Raw genomic sequence first — 8556 nt, 5'->3', positions numbered from 1 at the left:
TTTGCTGCCGAAGAGCCCTGTCTTGTTATCGTACAGCATAACAATACTGTAAGCAGTGAATATAACTTCGAGCTCTTATGGACTTTAGACTTAAGTCTAGAATTATAAAAACGCATTCAACTCTTTGTGTTTTCTATTGTAAAAAATACATGATCTCATTGTCCTAGGAAGCATTGCGTCTGAGTACCTCTTACGTCTGGACGCCGCAGTACTCGAAATCAAGGAAGGTTTGAGAGGCGCATGTCTGGCGGGAAAATTATTTTAATTTGTCCAAGAAACAATATTAATAATACCAGTATTGATAATGCCAATGTACATACCAGGACTAATGCAGCTCTGCATGGCAGTTCTGAAGGTAGCAATTAAAAAGAAGCATCACAAATGATAAATCTAAATATCACCAGTGACACTGTGGAAAATACGGATGACAGTACTCTGCACTATACCACTAGTAGTAGTAGTAGTAGTAGTAGTAGTAGTAGGAGTCATAATTATTATCATCAGTATTATTGTTATTATTATTATTACTATTGCTATTATTATCATTATTATTATTATCATCATTATTATGATTATCATCTACATTACTATGATTATCATCTTCATTACTATGATTATCATCATCACTATTATTATTAACATTATTAATATTATTATCATTATCATTATTATTAATATAAATAATAATGATGATAATAATAATTATTACTGTTATCATTATTATCATTATTATTATTGTTATTATTATTATTATCATTATTATAAATAATAATCATAATGATAATTATTATTATTACTATCATTATTATCATTATCATTATTATTTTTTCATTATTATTATTATTATCATTATCATTATTATTTGTTAATTATTATTATCATTATAAATAATAATGGTGATAATAATAATTATTATTACTATTATTATTATTATTATTATTATTATCATTACTATGATTATCATCATCACTATTATTATTATTATTATCATTATCATTATATTTGTTTCATTATTATTATTATTATAAATAATAATGATGATGATGATGATAATAATAACAGTAATAACGATAATAATAAAAATAATGATAATAACAATAATAATAATGATATTGATAATAATAATAATAATAATAAAAATAATGATAATAACAATAATAATAATGATATTGATAATAATAATAATAATAATAATAATAATAATAACAGCATTGTTAACTATGATAATAATAAAAATAACAATAATTATAATAATAATAATAATAATAATAATAATAATAACAATAACAGCAATAAGAATAAAATCAATAAAATTATAATAACAACAACAACAATGATAATAATAGCAATGACAATAATATTTTTATTAATAATAATAATGATAATAATAAAAAGAATAATAACAATTAATGATAATAATAATAATAATGATGTATATATATGCGTGTATATATGTTAGTATGTATATATATATATATATATGTGTGTGTGTGTGTGTGTGTGTGTGTGTGTGTACATATACATATATATACAGTATGTATGTATGTGTGTATATATACATATATATATATGTATATATACATAATAGCAATACAATAAAATAAAAGCAATAATAATAATAATAACAATAGTAATAATAATAACAATAGTAATAATAATAATAATAATAACAATAACAGTAATAATAGCTATAATAACAACAATATAGATGATAATCATAATGATAATAATAAATCAGTATTACTAGTAATAACAGAATTATTCATAATGATAATTATATTAAGTATAATGATGATGATGATGATCATTATGATGTTAATTATGATTATAATGATATTAGTAATGATAATGATTATGATTGAAAACCTAATGCCAAAAACAAGATAATTAATGAAAATAGATGATAACGATAATTAAGGTGATGTTTGCATTAATGATAACATTACTATGACTACCATTATCTTTGTCATGATCATCATCATCGTTATTATGATTATCATTATTGTTATCATTATCCTTTTTGTGATGATTACCATAATCATCACCATTATGTTTATTATTCTCGTTATCAATGATGATAAGGATGAAAATAATACTGATTGTCATTACTGTTATTATGTTGATGATGGTGATGATTGCAATTATCATCATCATCATTATTGCTATCTTCATTATCTTTATTTTATCATCATTATTAATATCATTCCAAGAATTATCAGAATTATTATCATCGTCATCATCATTATTTCTAGCTTCATTATCATTATATTGTTATCATCATTATTAATATAATCATTAGAATTCTCAGAATTATTACTATGACACCATCATTCCGATATATTGTTATCACATTTTTCAATCTTATTGCTATTATTGATACAATAATTGGATATGCCATATCATTATTAACATCCCCATTATAACTGGCAAATATTTTTATAATTTTCGTGATGAACCAGATGGCTTTTGTCACTGTTTTTGTTATTTATTGCACTGATGTTGAATCTTGGTAGTTCTAATAATAACGATAATGATAACAGTGATAATAAATTTGATTATCATTATTATGGTATTCATAATACTAACATAAGTAATAAAGATGACAGTTATATGTAGGGTAACATAAGTAGTAACATCAGTAGCTGAAATATCCTCAACAGAATTGAAATGTCACAGCAAATATCATGAGGTTAAAACCTGTCAGTTACGTGAACACACACGACCAAAAAAACAGGTCGCACTGTACCAAAGACAGGCAATTATTGACCCTTTAGCTCGAGTTCATCGTCCCTCTCCCCCGTCCCTCCTCCCCATCCCCCCCGTCCCTCCTCCCCTTAACCCCTTCCCTCCTCCCCTGTCCCCTTTCCCTCCTCCCCGCTCCCCCTCTCAGCCCTCATCTCTACATCCGGCCGTCCACGAGTTATCACGACAACGGATATGTACATCCGCACTCTCTAGTTATTTGTATGCAGTTCTGTTAATATGTCCGGAACTTGACGATTTTTACCTGTGTTACTTATGCCTCTTTAAACTCGTTTCTCTTCCTCTTCTCTTTTTGCGTGGCTTTCATCTGAAATTTGTAAGAAAATTAGTCGGTAGCGTTTATGCAGTTGTTCAGATGCTTCCATGTGTCTCTGTTCACAAATTTCAGCGTAAGTTATGTTCATATATTTATAGAGCTTACGCTGTATTTTTTCCTCACGAGACGTGCTAGTGAAAGCTGATTGTTACTTTCAGAATTACGATTCACCGCGTCGTGTTGATGTTTGTGTGCTCTCGCGTGTACAGTACGTGAGAGCACTTTGACTTTCGCTGATGCTGGCTAAAATAAACTGTAACTCTACTCTCTATACAGCCCCTTTATCTGTACCCAATTAAACACATATTTATTACTGCGCACAAAGGAAGATGCTGCTATTAAAGAAAGAACAATACTGAACGTACATAATGGTGAAAGAGAATGATAGAGGTAGGAATGTTTACTTTTTGTTTGCCCTATCCCTCATTTTTTAATTATCTTTGTTTTTGTTTCCCTTAAAATATTCTCAAGGCGCTTCCACTTTTCGTAAAGCTGATATGTCAACGGAAAATGCAAAAAGAAAAAGAAAGGAAAGAATGGCAAGGTAAGTTGGAATTGCAAACATAGGAAGACTCATTTCAAGCAGATTGTCAAGGTCGCAATATTTTATTCTCCTCCTCTAGAGAGTACACGAAAACACGCAGTGGCCATGGGAAGGAAAGCAGCCTCCGTCATTTGCCTGCTGAAGCATGAAGTAATAGTAGTATTAGGTGAGTGTTAATCCATAACGTGAATAAATAAACTATGACGCGATAATCAGAGCACGGGGTCGATCTACCTTGTTGTTTCTCGCACGAGCCGAGTGCTGGCAACTCTTCAAGAATTACCTTCCTCCCTTGTTACGCTGTGAGCTTGGGAAATAGCTGACGTGGCTAAGTCCTTTCAAAACTGTTATTAATTTTGCGGCGTAGTAGCCTTTAACCATTTACGAATAGAAATACAACAGTATGAGCATTTGTTCTGCTATGTGATGCTTAGAGTTGCCTTATATACATTTTCTTTTTCTTTTTTTTTCTCCTTCATTTTCGTCCTTGTTTTCTTTCCGATATGAAGTTACAATCGCTCCCTTTTATCTGATACAAGTTGCCGAACAAACTTGCTAGCTCACAGTGACGTAGAAACGAGTCTGTTCAAAGGTTATAAGCTGATTTGTAGTATTGTTGGTTAATGTGCAAAACAGGAATGTTAAAGTAAGGTGATGTTAATATAATATACGATTATGATTATTGTCACTAGAATTGTGACACTTTATCATTGCTATTGTACTTACAGATAACTGTAATGGTGCTAGTAGTAAAATGAGTATCGTTATTATTAAAATCATGACAAAAAGTGATAATTATTGCCATTATCATTGTCATGTAGAAACTGCATATAATAAAGTAGTAGTGGAATTGTCATCATCGCCAACATAATACAAAATTCTGTCACAATATTCAATAGTACCACTGGTACATTACTAACATTATTCCCATAATGAGTTATTGGTATCACCGCAATATCATCATAACTGTCACTAGAATGATGACCTTCATTATCTATCCTTTAGACCGAGTCGCGAGAGCCTTTTTCCAGAAGGGAGTCTCCTCAGAATCTCCCTCGTGGCCCTCCGAGCAATACGACCCAGAGGCGCGTGCCACAGCGCCGTATTCTGAGTCGCAAGAGCGATGTCTGCGTGTGAGGGCGCAGTTGCAGCCGTGCATACCTGCTCTATCTCAGGGCGATTCCTGTGGCTGCTCATCAAAGTGTGTAGCGAATGCGCAGTAAAGGCCTGTGCATGCTTGATCTATCTGTTTTTCTTTCTTTTTTTCATTTATCAATTTTATACTGATGATAACTATTAAGGAATAGTTTTATTTAGAACCAATCCAGGTTTTATATACACACATATATGTAAATATAATTATAGACGCCCACACTCACATCCACGTGTGTGTGCCTGTGTGAGTGAGTGAGTGAGTGAGTGTGTGTGTGTGTGTGTGTGTGTGTGTGTGTGTGTGTGTGTGTGTGTGTGTGTGTGTGTGTGTGTGAGTGTGTGAATAGTACTCATTGCGGCAATTGTAGAAAAAAATATGAATGAGAATGAATACCTTCAGTATGCAGAAATGTATTTTATGTATTTTTTTTTTTCGAAGAAATGATCAAAACAGATACATCATTTGTACTGTGAAGATATTCATTCTCATTCATACCTTTCCTAAACACATACCTAATATGTATGGATATGTATGTTTATATGTGTATGTGTATAGATAGATTGATATAGACGTATATCAATCACAGATGCACACACACACACACACACATATGTGTATGTATAGATTTTCCCGCGCGTATGTTATATATATAGATAGCTCGGCGGAGCACGTTGAAGTAGGCGCAAAAAACATTTAACAGACAATAATGTTTCGACAACTGTCACTAATATGCTAAATAAGTTATACAATCCTATGTGGCCCCTTCCTCGCCCCGTGTTTTTATCCTCAGTCATTATAGCCACTGTCACTTTATCCTTCATTCGCGTAGTCACAAACTCATGCCACGACAGCTCTATTTCCAACGTCACTTTGATGCTAACAATTATTACGAGACCATCAGAGTCAGGCTTCAACACCGTGTGAAGAGGGCAAAGCGAACCCCGCAAGAGGCCCTGCCATGACCTCGCAAACAACCGGCTTTCTTGCAGGAATCAATATGAGAATTAGGACCGTGTGCACGAGGAATTAAAACGGCTGGATTTTATTGGTGTTCGCCTTGCTGTCATTAAGCCGGGCACGTGACGTTATGAAGGATGAGGCAAGAAATGAGGAATACGAAGAAAAGTGGGGGAATTGGATAATAGCAAGATATATGAAGACAGATAATGGCGAGTGGGAAAGGGACACCGAAAGAAGGAAACAAAAGAGAGGGGGATTTTAAGACTGAAATTTTTGAAGTTCAGAGTAAATGACCATGACCTTTGAGATACAATAACTGCATTAAACTGAATTCTTACCGCTGTATACAATCAATCGACGCTTTGACCTTTTAAAGTACAGATCAGACATCTGGTAGAACTATGCATTTTTTTTCGGCAGGCTCCCGCGGTCCTCTCTCTGAGCTTAGGTCAGTCAGCCTTGCAGTCACGGGGCTGTTGTTCGAAAAGACAACGCTCGGGTAAGGCGAGCGACCACAAAATGTGTGTGAATATATATATATATATATATTTATATATATACACATCAATATAATATATATATATATATATATATATATTACACACACACACACACACACACACACACACACACACGCACACACATATATATATATATATATATACATATATATATATATACATATATATATATAGACATACATACACACTTATGTACATATATGTTTATGTGTGTATAAGTGTGTATATATGTATATATAAATATATATATGTATGTATATGTATATATATAAATAAATAAATATATATATATATATATATATATATATATATATATATATATATTACGTGTGTGTGTGTAAATGTATTTGTATGTATGTGTCGCCAAAATGCAGTTAAACAGACGGAAAGATCTGAATCATCGTCAGCTGCTTTTAATTGGTGGCTCGGTCTTAAAACATACGATTAGAGTAATAATAGAATATGAAAGAAGTTTCACACACGACCTCAATTACAACGTATTTGTTAGGACGCCTGAATATCGCCAAAGGTTTTATTCCCTTTATGATGTGGCTTTTGAAACAAATTTCCACTCTTTTTATTTTCGTTTCTTTCAGTCTTCAATGACATTTCTCCAACACGCACATCTGTCTTCATTTATTCGCTCGACACGCAAGCAATGATTCTAGTACTGCAGCGAAACACACGGTCATATCACGAAGCATGTCTTACATTAGGCGGCAATTGACGAGGTCGGGATAGACGTTGGGTCCAGGCTATCGCTTCCTTGGGTCTGTTCTCTGCAAAGGGCCATTCGGAGGCGGTCTTTGGAGTGGTAAGGACGGCTGGAAAATGGTTGAAGTGACAGTGGAGGGAGAGTTTGTTGAAGGTTTTCCGATATATTTGATTGCTCTCACCTCTTCGGCCATCATATGCTTTCTTCCATTTATATACTGCATTCATATTCCCTTGTTACTGTCAATGTATTTAGTATACACATGTATGTGTATATATACATACATACACACAAACACACGTGTGTGTGTGTGTTTGTATAGGTATGTATATATATAATGTATATATATACATACACACAGGCACACACGTGTGTGTGTATGTATGTATGTATATATATGTATGAGTGTGAGTGTGTATGTATATGTATATTTATGCATTTGTATGTATGAATACGTACATACATATATATATATACACATATATGTATGTACACACATTCATACAAATATACATGCATATATATAAATATACATATATATATACATACATATATATATGTGTGTGTGTGTGTGTCTATGTGTGTACGTATATATATATATATAGAATATATATATACATATAAATGTACATACACACACAAACATTTATATATATACATATATATACATATATATGTATATATATGTGTATGTGTTTGTGCGTGTATGCACATACATATATACACACTGTATGTTTGTATATATGTATATATCAATAAATATGTGTAAATATACATATACACACTTACACACACACATACACACACACACGCACACATACACACACACACACACACACATATATATACATATATGCATACATTCACACACAAAATATACACACATATATATAAATACGTACATACATATATACATACATACATACCCCCCCCCCCCATATATATATATATATATGTATAATCTTCCTATTTTCTTGTCTACTTGACAATCACAGTATACCCACGCCGTTCTCCCGCTCGCGGAGGATGTATACATGATAGGAGAAATTATGTGCACGAATGCGCCTCGCCATTCACACATGCGACTCAAAGGCCTCGACAGTAACGGTCACGAATGCGGGGTCGACGACGTGTTATCTCCCGCTGCGTAGTTCTACCAACCGCGGGAACTGCCAGGGAAAGTAACGAGTGCTACGGCCTTCCCTATGGCAATTCCGGTGCGAAATACAATTCGGGAGCATCGTATTCACTGGCGTTGACCGGAGGGAGGGTTCGTGAAGAGCAAGCGAGCCAAGAATAAACAGTGGAGAGAATCTTACTTTACGTTCGGCCTGTGAATCATGTCCGCTGATATGTTGCAGTTCTTAGTTACTGTCATTATTATCACGATTATCTTCGGTAATATTATTCTTTATTGTGAAAAGTGTATGTGCATGCCAACTCGCAGTAACATGTTTTATTGAAAAGGACTCCCTCCTTTCCTCGTCCTTGAGAAACTCCCGAAATATATGCATTTGTATCGATCATTGACTGTCTAACCCTTCACTCCACGGTGAAACTACAAACACCCCACACAACCATCCA

The sequence above is a fragment of the Penaeus chinensis genome, chromosome 36 (assembly GCF_019202785.1).
Source record: "Penaeus chinensis breed Huanghai No. 1 chromosome 36, ASM1920278v2, whole genome shotgun sequence".
Taxonomy (NCBI): Eukaryota; Metazoa; Arthropoda; class Malacostraca; order Decapoda; family Penaeidae; genus Penaeus; species Penaeus chinensis.
Note: the sequence above shows the minus strand (reverse complement) of the source record.